The sequence below is a fragment of the Lithobates pipiens genome, unplaced genomic scaffold, assembly GCF_037356315.1.
Source record: "Lithobates pipiens isolate NorthernLeopardFrog02 unplaced genomic scaffold, aLitPip1_a1.2 Scaffold_13, whole genome shotgun sequence".
NCBI lineage: Eukaryota > Metazoa > Chordata > Amphibia > Anura > Ranidae > Lithobates > Lithobates pipiens.
The window spans coordinates 299,536,418-299,562,421 of NW_027507718.1; the positions used below are offsets into that span (position 1 = coordinate 299,536,418).

The following is a 26,004-nucleotide window of genomic DNA, read 5'->3' on the forward strand; positions in this document are numbered from 1 at the left end:
TTGGGGCAGAACAATCACTGTGTTGTTATATGAAACAGAACATTAAATTCTAATGTTAAACTCCATATTGGATCTGCTGTTCAAGAGCATTTAAGTAAATATACTGTATTTATATTTGTTTTCATTTTCAATAGACTATGAAAGACTATTCATGAACAAAAAAAAAAAACTGAAGAAAGGTTAACAGAAACAAAAATGTATTTTTTGCCAATTATGACCAATAGAATCCCCTGTGCGATATTTCCAGAGAGGAAAATATGACACCTGATTGTTCACTAGAAACATAACCTTGTATTTTATTTCCGTTTTCTTTTATATTAGTGATAGCAGCCAAGGGCATGCCTAACTGAATACCTCACTTTGTGTTAGAAGTCAAAAGCAATACAGAAGCTAATTGTTACTCAACAACAGTGATATAAACATGTATTAGCTAGTATAATTGACTTAGACACTGTATACAGTATATGCCTGAAATAAACAATTGAACACTTTATTCGTTAAAAGAACATTCAATTAAATAAAAATAAATGAAGTTGACATAACACTTCATTTGTTAAAAGAACATTCAATTAAATAAAAATAAATTAAGTTGACATCAAATTCAGGCTACAAATTCAGAATGCTCCTGAAAGCAAGATGCATATGCCCATCAATACAAGCCTTAGGAATAATATTTTGTTTTTGTTTTAATCTTAAAGTGACACTCAAATCTGTTTTGAAAAAAATTACATTTGAGTATGTATTTTTAACTTAAAGTACCTTCTGTTGCTCTAAGCCTTCTGCAAATCTCCTAATTCAGTTTTGCTACCTTGATCCAACTTCCTGTTAGAGGGTGACTACTTTTGTTCTCCATGGTCCCACTGTATGTAGGAACATAGCCACCCTTTATTGCATGCTCCTGAGATACATTAGGGTCTTTGAACTATGGGATTTGTAGTGTTCATAGTAGAGCAGTGCACATGACCAGGAGAGGTTTAGGAGCTCATCCTGGAGGACATTACAAGGAGGCAGAAAACATGGTAAGAAACGAGTTAATAAAAAGTAGATTTCAGAGTCATTAAGTAGTGGAGATGTATAGATTCTTTTTGGAGAATAAGGATATTGTTTTGTGTGACTTAAGTATAGAAATTCAAGATTATGGATTCTTCACTGTTCGGAGGACAAGGGGAAAATTACTCTTGAATCTTCTAACATTGTATCTTTTTCTTTCGCTCTTTCACTCTGTTTTAGGTCAGATATATTTGTGTGCAACTATAGCCACCATTTCCTAGCAACCAGAAGTAATGAGATGCTAATTATACCAGATAGTGATGCAAAATCGAAGATTGCTAGATATTTTGTCTCATGGTTATATGTTGGTGATAGGTTTACCTGAAGGTATTTCTACATTTCTAAAATTTTAAATGATGGCTTCTGTTTACAAATGTGGGTAGGAGCATTAACAGGGAAATCCTCCTTAGCCCTCCTTAGCCCAGGCTCACACTGCTGCAGGATTGAAATTGTGCGAGTTCATTACTGCATGTCATGACAATTTCAGTGGTTGCCTGCACAGATGTCTATTGAAACTGCACCTGAAATCGGCAAAAGAAACAAACTACTTTTGGGAATCGTGGCGGCACAGTACAGTCGGCCTCGCACCAATTCAGACGGTTCCATTGCGGGCAATAGCCACCGATTTTGCAAGCGATTTGACGTGTCAAATTGCATGCCAAAATGCATCAATGTGAGCCAGGGCTTAAAAAGTTTCAAGAAAGAAAGAAGAAAAGTTTTTTCACTTATTGTGAAATATGTACGGTATATCAAGTTTTGGCTAAACATTTTGCACTTATATTATTATTAAGATTATTATTTTTAGTTAAAATATACTTAGACATTCCAAGCATTCCAAGCATCCAATGGTGGAAACTCTATTGATAATGGCTGCCAAGCATATGCCTTCCTACCTTTTTTAAAAGGGGCCATATAACAACTACCCAGTGCAAAATGGTAGCAGGCACTTCCACACCTCCAGGGGCCCAAGTAGAAGGTGTTGTAATCTGAGAGGTTATGTGCATTTGTTATGTTCCTGCTGAGGATCTCACCAATTCATAAAATATGACTTGAAAGTCAAAATGGAAGTATCTTTTTTTTCACCATAGACTATAGTGGATTTTGATTTCCTGTCCAATACAGTTATATAGATTCCCGTGATATTCCTACACTAGCCATTTTGATGTCTAACCTAAGAGGAAATTGTGAGACCTGGTTGTATTTTTCCAGTTTAGACAAGGAAAGGATGAAACTTGCATGATGAGCAAGGTTACCCTTTCTCCCCAGATATGGCAATGATCAGCTATCAGCCACACAGCGATTCTCCAACCAGGTGGAAAACCTCTTTGTGCAATAATGATTGCTTGCATCGATTGAAAGACCCCATTGCCAGGGATGATGATTAAATGGATCTATGATTGCTTCTTTCAGACATGGTAAGCCGATCCTTAGTGCTTTAGATCTATGTTTGTGTTTTATAAAGCAGACAGCAGTTTTATACAGCAGAATAAATGGCTCAGTTTGAATATGAAAAATAATATTCCGAATATGCCAAATGAGAAAGCTCCATTATAGATGATAATTTTTACAAAATGTGTTTATTCCTAAATTCATAAGGTGCTGTAAAACTTTTAGATGAACATTTTGATTTTGTGATTGATTTTAAAGCAGTATTAAACTCAAAAGCCAAACATTTTTTATAGCGCAGCTTACACATTTTTAGATGTTTATAGTTGCATTTGTTTTCTTTATTAGCCTTTATCTTATTTTTCATCTGGTGATCCAGCCAGTAAGTCTGCTTATTAAAAGAATGAGCTCTCTTGCACATATATCAGTTTACAGGGATAAGATACATTATTTAAAACTGACAGGGGAGCTTACAATGATCAGCTTTTGTTTATGTAAAACCTTTATCCTAAAAGGAAAGAAAAAACAGTTTATTGCAACTGATTACAAAGTGTGAGCTGGAGTTTGGCTCCCTTTTTCTTTCAGCTTTGCGTACATATACACAGAGTTGCGCATCTATGTGTACTACTGTTTACATTTTGATCTTTAAAAACAATCTCATTACCCAAGGAGCAAAACTCTCCAGGAGGAATATATACCGTTTTACGATTCTCACTTAAAGTGATTGTAAACGATAACCTTGTAAAATAACCCATTCAGTTTAAAATAGAACTGAAAGGCAAAACATTTTTGTATAGATGTAAAAAAAAAAAATATTATAAATACCTTTTTTCCCTTGTTTATAAGTGATCACATGCTCTCTGTTCTCAGCTGTATAATTGCTGGGGGGGAGGAGAAGCAGCAGCACACTAAGCTTGCCAGTGAATGGATGTGCTACGGGGCGCGTGTCAGAAAAAGTCTGATTATTGGAGGAGCATGCCTCAAGCTTTCACCCCAAACCGCTTTTGATGTCAATTATCTACAGTCAATATTTAAGAAATAGAAGAAATAGTTGCAATGAAACATCCTTTCAACAGGAAGCCAACATGTTGAGAGATCGTCTCTTAGAAAGAAGGTAGACTAAAACATGCCTAAAGAAGGCCTACAAGAGTGCAATCAGAAAAACAAAAAAATAACTCATACATGGCACAACCCAAAAAAATTGAAAATTAGAAACAAACACCACGAGAATCATGAAATTTTCCAAACAACACCTTAAGATTGGAAATATCGTGCAAAAATATTGGCACCTGCTTTCTATGGACTCCATCATTGGCGTTTGTACCCTCAACTCCCCTGATGATGTTCAGAAGGGCCACCTCTATTAGGGATTGTATCATAGAAAGCGAATTTAAGGGATCCAAAAGATCAAGAGTCCCTTTATATGTGGGGCATGTATACACTGTAGATACCTGTACAATGGCCCTTCCATCAAACTACCCAATGGATAAATCTTTAAGGCACAGCACTATACCAAATGTAAGACATGTGGCATGGTATATCTTATTCAATGTGGCTGTGGCTCATTCTTTGTGGGTAAAACCAAGCATGAATTTTGGAGAAGGGTCTACAGCATATTCACAGTGTGACTTCCAATCTGGAACTACCTCTGGGCAGAAATGTTACTACCATACATGGCGGCATTTTCCCCAAAGTAAAATTTTTGGCTTTGGATCAGATCCACCCCAGCTCCAGAGAAGGGGATTGGAACAAGCAAAGCAGTATCGCAGTAAGTAGTGGCGCGCGTTCGTGTCCGTGAATATTCTCGCACATGCGTACATTCGTAGGCCCTGCCAGATGGGTACTTGCCGGATCGTGCTTGCACATGCACATTTGCTTCTGCCCTTGAGCACTAGTAGCGCTATGGCCAGCACGTCCCTGACAAGTAAAAGCAAAGGTAGAGAACTGACCACGTGTACTCTCCTGCTTAGCTCAGTTTTACTAGGAAAGCAAGGGGACTAATGGGAACACCAGAGATTTCACATAAAGGAAGCAATACAAAGAGGATACTTTCTCATACATGTACAAGGTACAGCTGGCACATATCAGGAATAGGAAGTAGGAGTCCTGATATAGGAAGATAGTGACGATTTAAAAAAATACTCCACCCCCACTGCCTCCCCTATAATTTATGGATGCTGGCACTTTAAATCACCCATAAAAAATCCAACAACAGTTGGTAGTCAGTGGCAGCTTAAACCCCACACCTTGAATGACCCCACAAGGTTTTACATTGTTCGATCCATGGTCTGATGAGTCTCATAAGTAAAGTCTGTGGACGCGGATACTTGATCCTCTGGTTTGGGGTTGATATCACATTGTTTTATGCTTGCAACACATGTGTCAAATATACAGCATTCTATGGGGATGTGCAAATGTGGAGGTGTCCAGATTTAGACTGTGCAGAGTTCCATTAGAGGTGGAGCCACACATGACTTGGGAACTCTGGATGCGTTGATGGACAATGTTGACAAGCAGGGATAAGTAGCTAAGTCTGATTTCACTTTGCAACTATGCAACTGCATAATTGTTTATTACATGGCTCAAAATCTCAAGTACTGAGCCACTAGCCAGCCCCTAAGAATTACTCATCGCCAGTTGCCTCATCAGTGCCTATCAGTGCAGCCTCACCAGCGCAGTCTATCAGGTCCCATCAGTGCCTATTATTACAGTCCCATCAGTGCAGCCTCATTAGTGCCCATCAGTGCTGCCTCATCAGTGCCAATCAGGACAGCATATCAGTGCCACCTCATCAGTGGCCATCAGTGCAGCCTATTAGAGCCCATCAGTGCAGTATAACAGTACCGCCTTATCAGTGCAGCTTATCAGCACCACTTTTCAATGCCGCCTCATCAGTGGCCATCAACTGCACCTCATTAGTGGCCATCAATGCAGCTTTATCAGTGATCATCAGTGTGGTGTTATCAGTGGCCATCAGTGCAGCCTTATCAGTGCCCATCAATGCAGCCTTATCAGTGCCTATCAATGCAGCTGTATAAGTGCCCATCAGTGCAGCCTCATCAAGGCCCATCAGTGCAGCCTTATCAGTGCCCATCAGTGCAGCCTTATCAGTGCCTATAAGTGCAGCCTTATCAGTGCCTAGAAGTGCAGCCTTATCAGTGCCTATCAATGCAGCCTTATCAGTGCCTATCAATGCAGCCTTATCAGTGCCCATCAGTGCAGCCTTATCAAGGCCCATCAGTGCAGCTTCATAAGTGCTTATCCATGCCCATCAGTGCAGCCTATCATTAGCCATCAGTACAGCCTATCATTGCCCAAAAGTGCAGACAATCGGTGCCCAAAAGTGCAGCCGTATCAGTGCCCAGCAATGCAGCAGGGAGGAATCGGGAGGAGAACAGAACAATGATCTCCTGCTGTGACACAGCTTGGAGATAAAACGCCAGCCTAAGTCCTACCTCTTGGACCAGCATTGGACACGTGTGCTTTCAATCACAGGAGCCGGTCCAGGAGGCGTGACTTTGTTTGACAGCGGCTGGTGTTTCATCTCCAAGCTGTGTCACAGTGGGAGATCCCCGCACTGTGTGATGCGGCCGGAAATCCTCCTGAGAGTCTCCTGGCTGATCGTTTCTGGCAGAAGAGATGCAGCCTTTCTTTACAGGGCATAAGAGTGGCCTGAGCGGCAGGGATTCCCCCCTCTGGGATGCTCTGATGGCCACACCACTTTTGCCAGAAGAAATCAGCCAGGAAACTGTCAGCCTAGTCCGCCCCTGCTCTACACTTGCCTTCAATAGTTTCAACTCGCCAAATGTGAGCAGGCGAATGGAAATTTTGAGGGCTGGTTTATTAGAATATGGTTATATTTTTGGGGGAGCCACATGCGATTTGGAGGCTAATTGTCCTAAGAAATATATTACTTCAGAACTTTTTTACATTTGTGGTGGAGCTAAGTAGGACATTCTACATAGGAAATTATATATGCCTGTTAGCAGTGATGATATACCCATTTAACATATATGTGATGTACACAAGACTCCCAAGTAAATGGGTCAGTTTTGGAGGAGGTAAACCAACATTGATCTGGGTTGCACCATTACATCCAATGGATTGACCCTAAGTGGAGATTTTATGACAGTTGGGGTAGTAACAAAGTGAGTTATTGATACTAATTAGTAAATTTGTAAAGATAGTAGGTACCATGGCCAGGCTATAGCTGATTGTTGAATCATCCTTGATGGTAATAATGCAGCTTCTCAATGTTCCTGTTGACCCATTAGAGTTGACTAATAATAGCTATTTTATTAAAGTACATGAATTGGAAGGTTCTATGAATTATTGCAGGGCATATATTTTCCTGTTGTGGCAAGTTATCAGAATCATGAGACGTATACCCTATTTACTACCATGTTTTGAATGTATTTTTCTTTTTTTGCACTATTGGGTTCATTTGTGGGGTGTTGGGATTAGAGCAGTCACATGCACATTTAGGAAACTGCTTTCAAATAATATGTAATCTATTATCTTTCAATGCAATGATTTTTGTATGTCTTGGTGCCAATGATGTGCTCATTTTCCTAACATTGGTATGCCTTCTTGAGCTATTTTCTAGCTATACTGTGTTTTTTGGCAGATGAAGCACTCACCAGACCTATTGTTTGAGAAAAACAGGCCTGTATATATATATATGTAATGATGTATTTATTGAATGTATATGAATGAGTAACATTAAACAATAATAATCACAATTTTTTTGATAGTACTATACATGCACATTCATCCAGCACTTATAGTTATATAAATTGAATGATTTAATTTATAAGGTTCACTTAAAGTTAATTCACATGGATACACATATGTGCCCCTATACTCAACCATACATGTTTGTTATTAACCAAATTTCATTTAAATAATTGTTTAGATTTAATTAATTACACAATTGATCACATGTTTAATATGCACTAGTATATATTTGTAGCAAAGTTTTGTGGTTGTATAGCTATGACTAAGCACTGTTGAGAGTGTGAAACGCGTCACTTGTTATCTTGTACCCTGCTGTGGTTTGTACTTTTGTTATTTTGCACAATAAAGGCGTTTTTATTAGAGTGCGGCTGTCCAGACCTTTCCGCTTCTAACTGATATATGCTTAGCCTGCACCTGATGCTTCCACCTTGAGGAGAGTTCCATTTCCACACATCCACCTGGAGTGGTGATCCCTTCCCCAAATGTTCCTGAATCTTCTACACCAACTCATGTTGATGAAACGTGTAGCTCTACCCCTGCAGGAGACACTTGGTAGATTGGGTTCTCTGTTCTTCTGCCTGAGCAGCAATGAATGCAGGCACTATCATAGCCACAGGCATGACAGAGCATTTCCATCTGTGGGAGACGCCTAACTTGAACTCTGGGTTGGTCTGTCACTCTCAGCTGAACTAGGTATCACTCTCAGCTGCAGACTAGCCCCTTTGAAGCAGGCAGGGATCCCCCTTCTCCACTATAGAAGTACATAGTTGATCAGTTTTAATTTCCAGTGTGAATACTCATTGGTCAGGAACTGGTGCTGTCGGATCTGCTCTTCAATCCGGTTGTCACCAGGCATATTGAACATTATACTTCAGTCGACCATTTTGTTCTTGGCACCCCTTAGTAGCCATTGCAGGGTCCATGTTGACTGTCTTTGGCTTGTTGTCTTGGTGCTGTAAACTCAGAACAGAGATATCCCCAGGATTAGCCCCCACATGTAATGCTATCCCTGCAGGAGGCGCTTGGTAGTGTCAGAAAAGAAATCTGAATCAACCTTGCCAGCATTGCCGTTTCCCTGTGCGCATGCATGGCGGAACGGCACTCTGGCGCACGCACGTTCACGGAGGAATGGCACTTAGGTGCACACACTTTCGCGGCCCCACGGAATGGTGTGCACCCATACGCACTAGCGCACACATAACGTGACTTCCTTGCTGCCTATAAAATATGCCTCCTCTCTCAAACAAATTGCTGGTTTGTCTTCAGCTTCTGGAGTACTTATTCCTGTATCCGGTTTAACTGATTGCCTGTTGTGACCCGGATTGACACTGACCTGCCTTGATCTTCTCCTGGACCTGACCTCTGGCTTGCTTTACGCACTCTGCTTATTCCTCTGGTGTTTGACCCTCAGCCTGTGACCTGGATTACCGTCAGTCTCCTGTGCCTTGACCCTCTGCCTGTGACCCGGATTACCTTCAGTCTCCTGTGCCTAGACCCTCAGCTGGTTCTCCAGTCCACAGTATCTTGGCTCCCAGCATAAGCACGGGCTTTCTTTAGCCTGTTCTGGACTCTGCTTCTCTTCAGCCTCTGTTTAGACTTACTTGCTCCTGCACTGCTGCCAAGCCCTACGCTGACCTTCACGCAAGCCCTCCTCAGCCTGCTGGTAGCTTTGTGCCATTCACCCCCTGTACCGTCTCCAGGGGGTGGAGGGCGCTTAGTCGCAAGAGTGAACCACTCTCCGCATCTCAGCCTTGGTGAGTACCCCCTTCTGACAGGTAGATTGGGTTGTTGGTCCTTCTGCCTCAATTCTGAGAACAACTTCAGCCCCACTGACACACCAGGTTAACCAAATGGATACTGTGATTGGGATCACCAATATAGATACCCTGCACACAACTAAGGTTCAAAAAAAAAATCAAACTTCAGGCTGGTGAGTGGTAAATGAACTGAATATATTGTTACTGGTTGCTGTAATTAGCAGTATTCACATAAGTAAGTAAAGGATTCGGTCAATTACAGTTTACTAGACAATATGTTCACTAGGCTATTGTCAGGGCTGGCTTAGCCCTTCCTTCTCTGGTCTGGTTGCTCCGCTGCCAGCTAATTGCCAGCTCTCATCTCTCTCCACAGTTACCCGGCTGTTCCTGATCCTGCTCGTCTGACCTGCCTACTTAAAGCTGTCCAGCTCACTTCATCACTGCCCTCTCCTTGGTCACATCACAAGAAACCATCTCCCGTGTTCCTGTTTAAAGATTGGCTTGCTGACATCCCTTCTGGCTCCTTATCTTGCTTGCTGTTCCTCTACTTGGATCCCTGACTTCTGGCCTGGCTGATTACCTGATTTGGTTACTGAACTTTGACCACGCTTACTCTATTTTCCATTTTATTTTTCAGTAATAAACGTGTGATTTATTTGTACTTCTGTCTCAGTCCGGTTCTTGGTTTCTGACAGCTATAGCAGCATAGAATGGAGTTCTATGCAGCTAAATTAGAGTAAACCTAGTTATCCACACAGTCGGCAAGAAGTAATGGCTTTATTAAACAGTAACAACAATGATAATCAATACTGCAATAATTCCCCTGTAAACAGTGGGCTATATCTATTTTAGAGTGCACTCTATATGAATGGCAGCAATAAAATGTAAGACTTCCTTAAGAGGTACCTTTTACTATGGACAATAGACAAAGCTCTTCTCAAGCAACTATCTGAGTGAGCCATCTTTAGCCCAAGCTTTTCAGCTGGCTAGCATTGGGGCCGAATTTTTACAGTGGTGCACATGAGTACAGTCCCAGTAAAGTCTGCACACAGTAAATAATGCTGATAGTTAGATGGCCAGTCCCTATGCACAGCCTCAGGCTTGTAGCAGCTTGATATGCACACAGGAGCAGAGATGTGCACACCTCGGTCTCCTCACAGCAAAAGTGAAATCCCCCAGTATACAGCCTGTGAAAATACATCTCTGTCTTTCTCTTTATACCCAGGTCACATTGGGAAATCTAGCTCAGTAGTCCATTTATTACCATAGTAATAGCTATATTAAACCCAAAAGCAGCCATTTATTAACCAATTCGTAGATGTGATGGCTGTATTAGTTTCCTTTTTAAGCTTTTCTATTTTCATCTGGATCAGGTAATCCAGCCAACAGGTCTGTTGTTTTTCACAGCACAAACTTTCCAGCAGAATGTATCAGTTACAATGATGAGACAAACCACTTAAGACTGGTAGGGGTGATTAAAATGATCAGCCTTTATTTATTCATCCAAAATCTTCATTCCAAAAGGAAAAACTGTTTGCTGTAACTGATTATAAAGTGTGAGCTGGAGTTTGGCTTCAATTTGTTAGTGATTCTAATGCCGCGTACACACGTAGCCGACTATCCGGCGGACTTCCCGCCAGACTGTCCGCCGGACTTTCCGAACGGGCTACTTGCCCACACACGGCACTTTTTCAGCGGACTAATACGGCGTACTAAGTCCGCCGGACTATCCGCCGTACTTTTTAAATTAACGGACTTGTCCACAATCTGCTAATAGAATAAACAATACTGCTGTCTGTTGTACCTCCAATTCTCATTCCTACAGAGTTATGCTTCACTACAGAAAGCCCTACAGCACAGTGTCCTAAATCGCTCTCCATCTCTTGCCAAGCCCCTGGCTACAAGTGTAAAAATGTAGAATTCAACTTTTTCTTTACCATATATCTGTAGGACTTTTGCAGGGTTACTAAAACTGTGAGTGCGCACGTACTTATAATTAAGTGCAAAAGCATGTTTATTTTTATTGGGAGGCCGTACTTTTATTTTAATTACTTGTTTTTCCTGCAAAGCTACAGTAATATCAATAAACTTACAGATGATTACGTTTTCTACTTTGCTCTTATATGCTTGCTGATGCTGATAATTGACCACTCTGCTGGGTCTAAATTGTGCCTGACAACATTTCCTGAGCCACTTTATATAAGCTTCTTCTGATAGGTCTTTGCTTACATCTTAGAAACCAGATGCTTATTAACAGGCTCCTTTATTGTTTTTTTTTTTTTATTTGTAAGAATCAATTGCTATATTAATGTGTAGCAATTAGACATGGCTGTTTTAGTCAAAAGGAATATAGATAAACTGGCTTCTAGATTTAGATATTAATGTTTATGTGTTCTATGTGGGTTCAAGCAGAGAAATATACTGTATGTACATTAAAAATAAAGTGGTTACATAGTTACATAACAAAAACTGTGAAAAACCACCCACACTTAAATCACCACCACTATGCCTATGCCAAATACCTTAAATTAAACAAACAGCTGCCACTTTAAATAATATGAAATGTAAACTGAATTTTAACCCTTATCAAAGAAGTGATGGTTAAAGGACAAAATAGTGGTGCTTGATACTAATACAAAAAATGTGTTTGTAATACATAACAGTGAAAAAGAAAACTTTGAAAAAACAATTAAATCACCCTGTGGTAAGTTAAAAATAAATGTAATACAAAATAATGTCCATAAAATATTTAAATGAATCCTTTTCAGTGTAGTATCTTCCTATTTCATTCACTACACCGCTGTGCAACATAATTCAAATGTGCAATTGACTCCACTCCCTTCAAAATATGCACTCACCAGATTCCAATGCCTACACTCTCGTGTAAGGGTAAGATGCTTTTAAATCACATAGGAGGGGTTAAACGAATATCCAATATCCGATCCGATTCTGCTGCGGACCAAAAAAAGGGTCCCATGCGAGTTTGCGGCGGGTGCGGCGTGTGCGACGCGAATTCAGCCATACTATCTGTATGGCTGAACTCGAATCGCACAGAGATCGGATGTGATTTGCACTGCAGTGCGGTGCCAATATCCAACCGTGCATATAAAGGATCTCTCCATAGGTCAATGTTTCTCAACTTCAGTCCTCAAGGCACACCAACAGGTCATATTTTCAGGATTTCCACTATTTTGCACAGATGATTTGCAGTTTCACTGCCTTAGTAATTACCACAGCTGTTTCTTCTGAGGGAAATCCTTAAACCATGACCTGTTGCTGCTCCTTGAGGACTGGAGTTGAGAAACACTGGCATAGGTAAATAATAAAAGTGCTCCAATAGTGTAATAACGTATAAACCAATTTTAATAAAAAAAACTTAAAATCTTCAACCTTTACACTCACATTTCCAAAATTCAAAACCAGCAAAATGACAATTACAGCAAGTCTTCAAACAAAGCACAGTGGTACTCTGCGGTCAAGGCATCACTCTCACCCCTCCCCGATATCGGAACACAGTCTCGGATCTCTACTTCCTGGTCTGACGTCACGAGTCACCCATCAGTAAAGATGATTGCTGTACAGCCACGTCCCCGACATGTTTCGTCACACAGACTTAATCACGGGATCCCAAATTAGTTTTTTTGAATTTTTATTTTTCACTGTTATGTATTAAAAATACATAGTTACCTAGTTCATAAAGTTGAAAAATCACACAGATCCAACCAGTTCCCCCTATGTGTGTATGATTAACAACTTAGTGACCAGCCCATTGTACTGTTGTATTGTGCATTATACTGTTTATTGCTACAGGGCGGTTATAATATCGTAGTGCCTTATAATAAAAAATGGCCTGGTCATGAAAGAGGGTAAATCTTCTGGAGGTCAAGTGATTAATATTCTCTAACAGTTCCCATAGCCCTGCATATTCTGCTTTCTGAGATGGACATCTAAATATTTTTTGGAAGTTATGAACACTATCAGCTAGTACCTCTTCATGGAGGAGGGAATGCCACATTTTAACTGCCCTAACAGTAAAGAACCCTTTCATCACCTCAAATCATGGCTATATGTCCTCTTCAGGTAAGTTCTTTTCACAAAGGGAACAGTATAATTTCCATTGCTCTTTCACAAATAAGGTAATATATCACTGAGTGATTATAAGCCAATTACCACTGCTGTTTGTTCCCGGGTGTACACTGGCTTCACTTCTGGGTGTCACTTGTGTGATAATGTCACTTCCAGTTATACCCCATCATCACGCAATATACACCCAGAAGTTAAGCCAGTGTACACCTGGGGAAAAAAGCAGTGGTAACTCGCTTATGCATGTATGAAGGAGGTGGCTGTAGGCATATGATATATATTGCCTTTTAAATGCGAGTAGACCTTGTTTTTTTAATAAAGTAAAGAGGTTTTACACTATGGCAGATCTCCCTTGTCTACCATATGCCTTACCTGTGACTAAAATCGAAATTTGATGGGATGAGAAGTGGATGTTCCAGGCTTGATTGTGGGTGCTGAAACTTTAATTTTTTTTAATTTTTTTTTCACAAAGTTGTCACTAAATGATATATTGCTCACATGCTATGGGCATATGTGAAATGATACCCCAAAATAAATTCTGCTGCTTCTCCTGAGTACGGGGATACCACATATGTGGGACTTTTTGGGAGCCTAGCCGCGTACGGGGCCCCGAAAACCAAGCACCGCCTTCAGGCTTTCTAAGGGCGTTACAGTTTTGAAGGCCATAAAATGCCAAGATGGCACAAACCCCCCCAAATGACCCCATTTTGGAAAGTAGACACCCCTAAATTTAGGGGTACACTAGTGAGACTAGGTAATAAATGGCGGGTGCCCTGAAACTATAAAAAAAATAACTAACCAACCAGCGTCACCTGTAACAGTTATATGGTGATCACTGGTGAAAGGGTTAACTAGGGGGCAATCAGGGGGCTTTATGCGGTAGTATATGGGGGTCCCTGGCGCTATAAAAAGCTGCGGCGAACCTAAATACCTACCTGCCTAACTAGCGTCACCTGTGACACTAATACAGCGATCAGAAAAACGATCGCTTATTAGGCTGGGTTCACACTGGAGCGATGCAGGAACGCCACGAATCCGCGGCGGGTTCTCGCATCGCATGCCTCCCGGCGGCAGTTCACACTGACCTATGCGAACTGCTGGGAGTGTCAGTGAAATGTTAATGACACCCCCAGATCAGTTCGCATATCGCAGTGCGATCTGCAAACTCGGATCGCATGGTGTGAACACCCATGCGATCCGATTCTGCTGCGGACCAAAAAAAGGGTCCCGTGCGAGTTTGCGGCAGGTGCGGGGTGTGTGACGCGAATTCAGCCATACTATCTGTATGGCTGAACTCGAATCGCACAGAGATCGGATGTGATTTGCACTGCAGTGCGGTGCGAATCACATCCGTTCTCATAAACTGCTGCAATGTGAACCCAGCCTTAGTGATACTGGCGACGGGGGGTGATCACGGGGTTAAACCTTTATTGGGGGGGGTAGGGGGGTACCTTAGAACTAAAGGGGGCTAACCCTAACTGCCCTAACAGTTATTACAGTCACAAATGACACCCGCCGGGTGATCAGGGGGTTAAACCTTTATTAGGTAATAAATGGCGGGTGCCCTGAAACTATAAAAAAATAACTAACCAACCAGCGTCACCTGTAACAGTTATATGGTGATCACTGGTGAAAGGGTTAACTAGGGGGCTTTATGCGGTAGTATATGGGGGTCCCTGGCGCTATAAAAAGCTGCGGCGAACCTAAATACCTACCTGCCTAACTAGCGTCACCTGTGACACTAATACAGCGATCAGAAAAACGATCGCTTATTAGGCTGGGTTCACACTGGAGCGATGCGGGAACGCCACGAATCCGCGGCGGGTTCCCGCATCGCATGCCTCCCGGCGGCAGTTCACACTGCCCTATGCGAACTGCTGGGAGTGTCAGTGAAATGTTAATGACACCCCCAGATCAGTTTGCATATCGCAGTGCGATCTGCAAACTCGGATCGCATGGTGTGAACACCCATGCGATCCGATTCTGCTGCGGACCAAAAAAAGGGTCCCGTGCGAATTTGCGGCGGGTGCGGCGGGTGCAACGCAAATTCAGCCATACTATCTGTATGGCTGAACTCGAATCGCACAGAGATCGGATGTGATTTGCACTGCAGTGCGGTGCGAATCACATCCGTTCTCATAAACCGCTGCAATGTGAACCCAGCCTTAGTGACACTGGCGACGGGGGGTGATCACGGGGTTAAACCTTTATTGGGGGGGGTTAGGGGGGTACATTAGAACTAAAGGGGGCTAACCCTAACTGCCCTAACAGTTATTACAGTCACAAATGACACCAATGCAAAAAAAAATAAAAAAATGCAATTGGTGTCACTGTGACTGGGGGGCAGGGGTAATTGGGGGGGTGATCGGGGGGTGAAGGGGGGGTGTGAGTGTGCCTGGCATGTTCTACTGTGAAGTGTCGTGTTGGTGCAACTCACCGATCCTCTCTCCTCGGTGCCGGAACGAAAAATACCGACACGGAGGAGAGATTACATCACTTCCTCTCCTGTGTTTACATTACAGGAGAGGAAGTGATGTCACGGAGCATTTCCATTCATCGGGAGCGATTGCGAGGGGGTGGCCATGAATGAATGGCCGTCCCCTCATCCCGGATCGCTCCCGAACGAATACCGACCGCCGCAGGCACCGGGGGGGGCCCGATCGGGCCCCCCATCCGCGGGAAGGCAGGGACGTACAGGTACGCCCATATGCCTGCCCGTGCCATTCTGTCAACGTACATCGTCGTGCGGCGGTCGGCAAGTGGTTAAAACAGTTTTTTTTGCTAGAAAATTACTTAGAACCCCCAAACATTATATATAATTTTTTTCTAACATCCTAGAGAATAAAATGGTGGTCATTGCAATACTTTTTTTCACACCGTATTTGCGCAGCGGTCTTACAAGAAATACTTTTTTGAATAAAAAAATAAGACATCAGTAAAATTAGGTCAATTAATTTTTTTTATATTGTGAAAGATAACATTACACAAAGCAAACTGATACCCAACATGTCACGCTTCAAAATTGTGCCTGCTTGTGGAATGGCATCAAACTTTTACCCTCAAAAATCTCCATAGGCAACATTTAAAAAATTCTACAGGTTGCATGTTTTGCATTACAGAGGATATCTAGGTAATACTCTGCATTGTGTAAAAAGGCTCTTTGATCCTGTATGCATAGATCCTTCCCTCCAGCGCTGTCTATCTGGGGAAGGCCAGCTAACACACAGGCAGGGTAGCCAACCTGCACATGCTCAGTTGTGTCTTTTATGCTGGAGAGAACATTTCCTTGTTGTCAGAGCTAGCCAGTTCACATTATATTGACATTGCATATGTTGGCGTGTGTACAGGCTATAGTAGAAATCTCCTCCTACCTGTACACACAGCTCCGGACAAACTCTGCAGTTTATCATGTGACCGTGTTATACATATCAGCCAAAAAGATATATAGTGGCAGTATTTCAATGTTAAAAAAATATTTATAAGCTTTTATTACTGAGTTTAGTAACATTTTAAGGGCTTATCTTTCACAGAGACACTAGCCACTAGTATCTTTGTGTTCCAGAGCACTGGAATAGGTTGCAAACTAGAAGACACAGAGCTTGATTTACCTTGCAGTAAGCATCAGAAATGTTTCAGCTGAGGCAACATCATCTGTAGCTCATTTATAGTGCCAGGACCCTGGCATAAGGCAGGAGAGAGTGCAGGAGCTGGTAATGTTGACAGGCCACATAAGTGGCAAAAGCTGGTAATGATAACAGCCCAGCAGAGTTGGTATAGTTGGCAGGCCAGGAGAGTTGGCAGGAGCTGGTAACAGTGGCAGTAGCAGGGAGGGATACGTGGCATGAGCTGGTAATAGTATCAAGTTAGCAGAGATGGCAAGAGCTGGTAACATTGGCAGGCCAGGAGCTGGTCAGTAGCTGATAGTGGTGGTAGCAACATTTCAGGAGAGTTGGAAGTAGATGGTAATGGTGGCATGACAGCAAAGGTGTCAGGAGCTGGTAATTGTGGAAGGTCAGCAGAGATGGCAGAAGTTGGTAATGGTAACAGGCCAGGAGAATTGACAATAACATAACAGTGGCAGCTGCAAGCCAGGAGTGGAAGCAGGAGTTGTTAATAGTGGAATAAGCAAGCCAGTTGAACTGGTTAACTGTGACAGGCAGAGGGCCGGTGAGCCTGGACGGAGCCCACCTCTCCTTAAATGCACAGGGGTGCACTGGACACCCAGCATATAGCACCATGGCAACAAAGGTATCCAGTGTGTACCCTCACCAATATTTAAACTGTACAAATAAATGGCCACTACCCTCACCTATAGGAGCACACGGAAGGGCAAAACAAACTCAATGAAATTCCAAGCTCAACTTATTGAACATTCAACCAACCAAATTACCCTGCCTAACAGTGTGCGTTAAAAACAGGGGTTTAGTTTGCACACATTGTTTTGCATGTGTTGCGCTATTGGGGCTCTAAAGCCTATTGGTTTGATTTCCCTAGTTTCACGTAGCATATTTTACATATATTTTCTCAGTTTATGGGGATGTAGGGCCCATGTAGGTGGAGTGTCTGGGAACTACATCCAGATATCTTGGTAATCTGCGGAGAAGTAGTTCTGAGACGGAAGTGGCAACCAGATGTTTATTGTGTTATTTGGAAAAGGACTCTTATTAAAATGATAAAGGCAGTGTCAAAATTCATCCAAAATATTGTAGTTCGTCCCTGGCTCTTGGAAATTTACATGATGATGGTGTTCATCTAAATGAGATTTTGCTTCATCTGCACCCTTTTCCTCAGAAACATAAGATGTAATGAGCGAACATGACTGTATTCTTCCATGTACATATTGTAGATTTTTTAAACAGTATACCTAGATTTTTTTTTTTTTTAAACAAAGCACACTTTGATAAGATTATTTTCCATTTATCTGGTGGTTTACAGATGTACAACAAACATTAAAAAGGATATATGAAAGCTATATAAAGTGTCTTTAGATTTTCATGATCACACATGACCTGCTGAGCTACTTTTCTGTATTGCAATTAGGTTCTCTGTAATGAAACAAGTTACTGTGCAATTCTAACATAAAGCTGGTGAAGATTATGTGGAGTTTGTTGGCATTCTCCCCCAGTGTAGAATATACATGCAGATGGTTATTTTAATGTACATATTCCTTTTTTTCTTTCCTATATCTGATTTTACACATTATTTTCCTAGGTTTCAATAGCCCTTTTGGCATTTTACTGCTATGTGGGGTCTTTTATAGAGATTGCCTCTTACTTCTTGTCCTGCTGAATAGACCGGAAGGGAGGATAACTCTGAAACAGCAGTAGAAGTAGAAGAAGAAAATAAATAAAACATATTTTTCAAGTAGAGAAGGGGAAAGCTAGAACCCCTGTTAAGTTTTTTGTCCTTTTGTGTCCATATTTTTCTCCACTTTCTTCCTGGTAAAACCAATGGGCCTTGGGCTGTTTTTCAGCTGATGTTGTAGAAACAGTTGGATATCAGTTTGAGATGCTTCTGAGATCATTCCAATCTTCAGTGGAGACCTGCAGTTGACCTCCTTCTGACCTAAATTTGACCTGCTTCGAGTGGGTTTTGCATTTTTATATACTTGTATAGCAATGCAAAACCCACTTGAAGCAAACAAATGCCCATAAACATAGTCTATATTTGTCTATAATAGAGCCCTGGATAGCACTGAAACCCAGATGGCTTTTAATCTTTCCCTACTTTAAAAGTAAAAAAAAGTTTTATAAGTAGCATGTGACCAACTTTGTTTCCTTTTGCCATGGTGCTTGGTGATTGGAATAGGGCTTCTTTTCCTCACTTCCCATAGCTAAATGGAGTGGTTTGAAAGGAAAGTAAAAGGAAAGGGGAAAAGGAAAGGATGAAAGAGTGGAAAGTGGAAAAAAAGAGAGCATTTTAAATGATAAAATATGAGAGAAAAACACTCTAAAGTAAAACTACTATTCATTGTTTACAAGGCCTCCAAAAACCAACAATTACTGTGAAGAGACGGAGCCTATTTGTCCAGCTGAATGAGACAAGACTTTTTTGTAACTGGGAATCCAGAGAAGAATCAAGGGAAAGTGTATTTCTATATTTGTTAAGATAAGATATTTGATACCTGTGGGACACTATTGGAAATCATAAACTTCTGAATATTTAGATACTTTTCAATGTAAATATATAAAAGACATCATACTATCTAACTATTTCCCTCCTAATTATATGGCAAATTATGATTTGAGATTTGTCCCAACATCCTTTGAGGAGTAATAATTATTATCTCAATGTGGATCGCTGGATAAAATCACACATCTTTAGCAACTGTTACGTGATTAAAATCATAGTACATTAAAGGGTAATAGCACAATCAAACCACCCACTGGGGATTGCACTTATACTGTCACGGTCTAGCCTGCAGATTTATGTTTGTGAAATTCTTACCTCCTTGCTGCAGTGTTCTGCTAGATCTCTGACTCCATTTCACATGTGCTGCTGACCTCTCTGTTCACCTATGGGCGTTGCCTGTTTTACTGTGAATTTATATCCTTTTCCCATTGATTGCTTTCTGAATCACCTTCCTGTTTGCTTCCCTATACATACATACAATATGCTCAGGGCAGCATTCCTTGCCTGAGCAACTTCCCAGTTCTCTGAGCTCCTGTTTCCTAGCATTACACGTATTCTGTGTCTGACTTCCTGTGTATCAACCCTGGCTTGTCTACCTTTTGTGCTTGTCTGCTGCCTGCCCTGACCCTGTCTTGTGTCTTGGATGGCCTTATGTATCCTGCTGTTTGTACTCTGCACACGAGTGGTTTCCTCATTCTCAGCTGGGCATGCCTGGGGGCCATGACCTTGTTCCAGATTGCTGCAGGTCCATCCCCACCATCAGGGGGCCCTGGTGAAGAAGAAGGCTGGGGCATAGACTCCGTACCCTGGGGAACCTCAAGTTGGCCATCTACAAGGGCTCACTACCATTGAAACCTGACATATACGTCCAATTCTAAGTAACATAACATACCTAGATAAAATATTATAAGGGTCCTTTCACACGGGGCGGATCAGTTCTGATCCGCCCCGTGGATGTCCGTTTGCTCAGCGGGGATCACTCCGCCGATCCCCGCTGAGCAGGGAGATGACAGCTCCGTCTCTGCACACTGCGCAGGGATGGACCTGTCACAGCGCCGCTCTCCCCTATGGGAGATCGGATGACGACGGACCGCAGTGCCCGTCGTCATCCGATCCGATCCACAGACGGATGGAAAAATAGCTTTTTCCTCCGTCACACTTTTTCGGATCGGAGCGGGTCGGATGTCAGCGGACATGTCACCGCTGACATCCGACGCTCCATAGAGCTCTATGGAGCACCCGTTCAGGTCCGCCTGAAAAACTGACAGGCGGGCCTGAACGGGTCGTCAGTGTGAAAGGGGCCTAAACCTTATCAGACTAGATTGAATAAAATGCAATTTTATTTTCAGAAGACTTAATATAAGGATTCCTGGTTTTAGAGCATCAACTAGTGGACAGGTGAAATCACTGACTACGTAAACACCTAGTTTATCAATAAGAATACTCTAATACCAAATCAGGTGTGACTAAATATTTTAGTATACACCTCTTGGCTAGTCCTTAGGTAAGGGAATTTTGGTAAAAAAAAAGAAGAGGAAGAGGATGGTTCCAACTCATGATCATCAGGACACCCACTCTACGAGTAATCAATTTAGCGACCTTATGAATCCCTAGGTGGTTCCAGACATAGCGCTGATAAAATGATCAGTAAAGCGTTATTTGATTATTATTGCAAAACTTAGTTTTTACTTCTGAATCTAATTAACTGTGAATTCCATTATTCATGTAATAGATTTTGTCTGCTTGACATACATTCCATTCACGTTATCATTACCTCTTTGAATTAAGTACTCAAATCTAAGCTGTATTAACACATCCTGTAGCATAGACTTGAACCCTTCATTCTGCTGCAGAAGAATCCGTGGGGATGGTCTGATGATGCAGACAAGGTTGTCTGCTAGTCTAGTCCAATAGTTTGTACTCTGTACAGTGGTGGTGATATTTGTGAGTGAGATATTTGTGAGTGAAAAAGAAATTATCCAATTCATCCTAGTTTATATCTTTATCCTTATTAATTTTTCTGTCTGTGATATCATTTAAATGTGTCTATGTCATACGATTAATCCTACTGATATACGTGATTGTTAGTGACTTTTTCTTTTTCCTTAGTCTATACTTTCATAAAAATTTTTGGGGCTTAAAAATATCTACGTGGAGCAATAAATTCAGGGAATAATTAATTCAGTATTTTTAGATTTATTATGTTATTTTATGCCGACAGGCTGGATGCACTGTTTTATATTGGTTGATTAAAGAATCAATATTACCGATTGAATAAAGAATCAAGTAAAGGAAAGGGGGAGGGAAAGGAAAATTCTTTACTCTGGAAGGGTAAAGCACAATTTAAGGCAAATAAAACAGCATGGTTTTTAAACATAAATATAAATATAAATTTATATATATTGTACAGGACGCCGTGGCTGGGTCCTGGAAGGACGCTATATTTCCCCTCTGTTTGGGTTGTGGTCTCTTTAAGGGAATAAAATTGATTAACCCACCTGTTAAGGAAGTGTCTTTAAAAAACAAGACAGGAAGTGGTAGATGGGTGTGGAGGAGTGGAGAAGACATGGTGGATAGTGTTTATTTTGGGCTGCAGCAACTGAAGTGGACAGCAGTGTCCTGTTTGGAAGGCTCCTGGCAGGGGAAGCTACCTGCCATCAAGATCAAGCTCTGTTTTGATAAAGACAGCTATTCTGGACTTTGCAAGTTGGTGAGACTACAAACCTTTTTTCCTTTTGTTTTTGGCTGCTGTAAAGCTATTTAAGTTTAATAAACCCTTTGTTGTGTGAAAAGCCTGTGTCCTGCGATCTACCTGGTCCCCCGAACATTACAAGTGGTGCTCGAATGCGGGCAGGACAAAGTAACAGGCGTTTTTCTTGCTATTTTTTTTTTTTGCATTGGATTTGAACTGACATTTAAAGGGACAGTACAGTGAATTTATGTCCTGGGTTAAAGCTGCACAACTGTTGAAAGCTGAAACAATGGAGGAGCTAATTAAACAGCTGTCCTTAGCTAATATACAAGCGCAGACTCGCCATGAGGAAGCTAATCAGCGCTTAGCAACCCAGCTGGAGGTACAAAAAATACACCACAACGAGTTGGTGGCCCAGTTAGCAGCCCAGCTAGGGACCCAACAAGGGGTTATGCAGGCTCAGATGGCGGCCTTAAAAGAAGCAGTGCAGCAGCTTTCTCAGGGCCGTGAACAAGTGGCCGTTGCCCCTGGCAACCAGGTGACCATAAGGGCAAGCCATTTTTTGCAGAAGTTGTCCCTGAGTGATGACGTAGAGATGTTTCTGGCAACATTTGAGAGGACGGCAGAGAGAGAAGGGTGGCCCCAGGACCAGTGGGCCGGCTTAATTGCTCCTTTCCTCACCGGAGATCCTCAAAAAGCCTATTTTGACCTACCACCAGAAGATGCTAAAGATTATCAAAAACTAAAGGCAGAAATACTGGCTCGGTTGGGGGTGACTACGGCTGTTCGGGCCCAACGAGTGCACCAATGGAAGTATCGTTCAAACCGGCCACCGCGATCTCAAATGCATGACCTGGTGCAACTAGTAAAAAAATGGCTGCAGCCCGAAGTGTTGTCTGGCCCCCAAATTGTTGAGCGGGTCGTGCTGGACCGATACTTAAAGCGGTTTGGTACCTAAAAATGAAACTTCATATTATTAAAATCACCAGATTGAATACTTACCTAAATGAACCCTGAAAAAAAAAATATTCTTTACTTACCTTTTATTTCAGATGTTTCTGCTGACTTCCGGGTTGTCCTCCAGTGGGAGTAGGCGTGGTTATCGTCCTCGCAATGGTCCCTGGGGAATTTCTAAGCTATTTCCCAAGAATCCATGGGGGGACAATGAAATTGCGAAATCTCGCGAGATTTCGTTAGGACGCCGGTCACGTGACGAGGGCGTGTCTGAATTTGCCATTTTTAAAGTGGGCAGGCAGCTGTATCTGCCATTACCACTGCTATCACTGAGCATGCGCGAGATGGAGCGGAGCATGCTGGGAGCCGAGCGTCATCGATATACAGGAAGTAAATGCCTGCGGGCTTCAGATGCCCACACTTAAAATGGAAAACGCCAGAGCACTTTTTTAAAAGTCATCCCGAGGAAAAGAATCGTCGCGCCGGGGGTCAAAAAAACGCCGGACGTGGATGCTAAGCGAAGGTAGCAGTCGCCCACCTGTGACACAGGTAAGGAAAAAAAAAAAAAGAGCGGAATCCCGCTTTAAGGTCACTGCCAGACGACCTTCAACGGTGGGTCAGCCATGGAGACCCCAAAACCGTGAACCGCCTTGTCGAGATGGTGGAACGATATACAGTGGTGGAGGATCTGCTTGGCCCCACCAAGCGTCAAGGGCCCAGTCTGCCACGGCCTTTCCGACCAACTGCCGCCCTTCGAAAGGATGCCCCCAGGAGCCCTGGAACCAACACCCTGGAAGGCCAAGAGTCACACCTGTTACCCCCTCAGCGACCTGTTCCTGATCGGAGAGGAGGCCCATTGCAGGAAGAACCCATGGAATGCGGGGTTCTTCGGAGGGGGTCTTTTTATGCCCATAAAGCGTGTACAACACATCTTGACCTTGGAGAGGGGAAGTTTGAGTGTGAAGTCCAAGTGAACCACCACCCTGCACAGGCTTTGCTGGACTCTGGAAGCATGGTAACCCTGGTTCACCCTAGAGTAATTGGGAAGATCGGTCCGGTAAGCAAAATTTTGCGGGTTGTGTGCATTCATGTGGACACTAGAGAGTACCCTCTCATCTCGGTGTCCATCTCCACAGCATGTGGCACTGGTACTCAAGAGGTGGGGGTGGTAAAGAACTTGGTACATGACGTTATCATAGGACGTGACTGTCCGTTATTTGCAAAACTTTGGAGACAAGGAGAACTATCTGAAAGGTCCAGAGACTGGGAAGGATCTAGTCCCTCTGTTCCTGTTGTTGAGGGTAATAACCCTAAGATGCCACATATTCGTAATATGGACCCAGTTGATAAAAACGCCAAGACTTTGGTTAATAATGATGAAAATAGTGCTGATACTGTTAAGGATGTCAATATGTGGGGTTCTCAGACCTACCTGAACACTGGGGGGGGGGGAACCTTCCCCGCTTCAGGTAATGCTGGGGGAAGAGGATGAGGAAATGGCCTCTACCCCTGACTTGCCAGATTTGGGTGTTCCCCAGGGGGCATTTGGTACTGCCCAGATGCAGGGCCCCACTTTGGCCAGGGCACGGGAACAGGTTGTAGTAATAAATGGGGAGCCCCAAGAGCCAGGTGCTAATGAGCGGTGGCCACATTTTTCAATATGTAATGAATTGCTTTATCGGGTTACTAAAGTGAGAGAAAATGTGGTAGAACCATTATTGGTACCCCAACAGTATAGACGCAAGGTCCTGGACCTGGCCCATGATGATGTTTTAGGGGGACACCTGGGAGTTGAAAAGACGGAGGCACGGATCGCCGACCGGTTTTACTGGCCAGGCTTGAAAGCAGAGGTAAGGAGATACTGTACCTCTTGTCCCACCTGTCAGTTGACCGCTCCGGTGACCCATTTCCGGAGCCCGTAGGTCCCTCTGCCCATAATTGAGGTCCCATTCGAGAGGATAGCCATGGATATAGAGGGTCCCTTGGTAAAGTCGGCCCGAGGTCATTCTTACATACTGGTGATCCTCGACTATGCCACTCGATATCCTGAGGCGCTACCTCTGCGGAATACCTCCTCTAAGGCTATTGCACGGGAGTTATTCCAGTTGTTTACACGGACAGGTTTTCCCAAGGAAATTCTCACAGGCCAGGGCACCCCGTTTATGTCGAAGGTTATGGCTGATGTATGCAAACTGTTCCGGATTAAACAGCTGCGCACATCGGTCTACCATCCCCAAACAGATGGATTGGTAGAACGTTTTAATAAGACCCTTAAGTCTATGCTCAAGAGAGTGGTACAAAGGGAAGGGAAAGACTGGGACTGCCTGTTACCAGCTCTCCTGTTTGCTATCCGAGAAGTGCCCCAGGCCTCCACTGGGTTTTCGCCCTTTGAATTGGTATATGGGCGGAGACCTCGTGGATTACTGGACTTTGTTAAAGAAGAATGGGAAAGTGAACCAATTCAGCATAAAAGTGTTCTTGAATATGTCTCTCAAATGCAGGAGAGGATCCGAACTGTGATGCCGCTAGTTAAGGAACATTTACAAAAGGCCCAGGAGGCTCAACGATGGGTCTATAATAGGGCAGCCAAAATTAGGAACTTCCAAGTGGGGGATCGAGTAGCAGTGTTGATTCCCACTGTGGAAAGTAAGTTCTTGGCCAGATGGCAAGGCCATTTCGAGGTTGTAGAAAAAGTGGGAGAGGTAAATTATAGAGTCCACCAGCCAGGCAAGAGGAAACCCTTCCAGATATATCATGTAAACTTGTTAAAGCCCTGGACAGACAGGGAACCAGTGACCTCCCTGGCTAGTACAAAACTTGAGCCTCGGGTTGGAGTGGAGAGTGTCCAAGTAGCAAATACCCTGTCTAAAACCCAAAGTCAGCAGGCAAAGGAGTTCTTGCAGAGAAATAAAGAAAAATTTTCAGACTTGCCAGGGCTCACTAGTGTCATAGAGCATAATATTGTCACAGAACCAGGAGTCAAAGTTTTTGTCCGGCCCTACCGCATCCCAGAGGCTCAATGGAAGGCCGTTTCAGAGGAAGTAAAAAAGATGTTAGACCTAGGGATTATTGAGGAATCGCAGAGTGAGTGGTCGAGCCCGATTGTGTTGGTACCGAAGCCCAACGGGACTCTGCGATTTTGCAATGATTTCCGGAAACTTCATGAAGTTTCCCGGTTTGATGCCTACCCTATGCCCCGGGTAGATGAGCTTA

At 42.8% G+C, this 26,004-nt stretch overlaps 1 long non-coding RNA gene across 1 annotated transcript; it reads left to right on the forward strand.

Moving 5' to 3' along the window:
* The first annotated feature begins 2,320 nt into the window (after window positions 1-2,320).
* Window positions 2,321-9,591, forward strand: LOC143976109 (uncharacterized). The gene is made up of 2 exons (XR_013272512.1): window positions 2,321-2,465; window positions 9,304-9,591. It is a non-coding gene; the product is annotated as an uncharacterized LOC143976109 (long non-coding RNA).
* The last annotated feature ends 16,413 nt before the right edge of the window (window positions 9,592-26,004 follow it).